Consider the following 222-nt stretch of genomic DNA (forward strand, 5'->3'; position numbering starts at 1 on the left):
AGCGCTGCCCGAGCCGCCCCGCGCGCGGCCGGAGCTGTCCGCCCCGGTGGTGCTGAAGTCCCAGGAGCGGCGCCGCGGGCTGCGCGGCTGCTCAGCCCCTGGTCTCCTTCCCGAGCAGGGAGGGATGAGCCTGCCCCTGTTGATATCTTCGGACGGGAACGGGAGGGGAGGAGCCGGGGCGGGAGATTGCGGCTGGAGGAGCATGCGTACACCACCCAGCCC

The sequence above is a fragment of the Crocodylus porosus genome, unplaced genomic scaffold, assembly GCF_001723895.1.
Source record: "Crocodylus porosus isolate Cpor-Errol unplaced genomic scaffold, CroPor_comp1, whole genome shotgun sequence".
Lineage (NCBI taxonomy): Eukaryota > Metazoa > Chordata > Crocodylia > Crocodylidae > Crocodylus > Crocodylus porosus.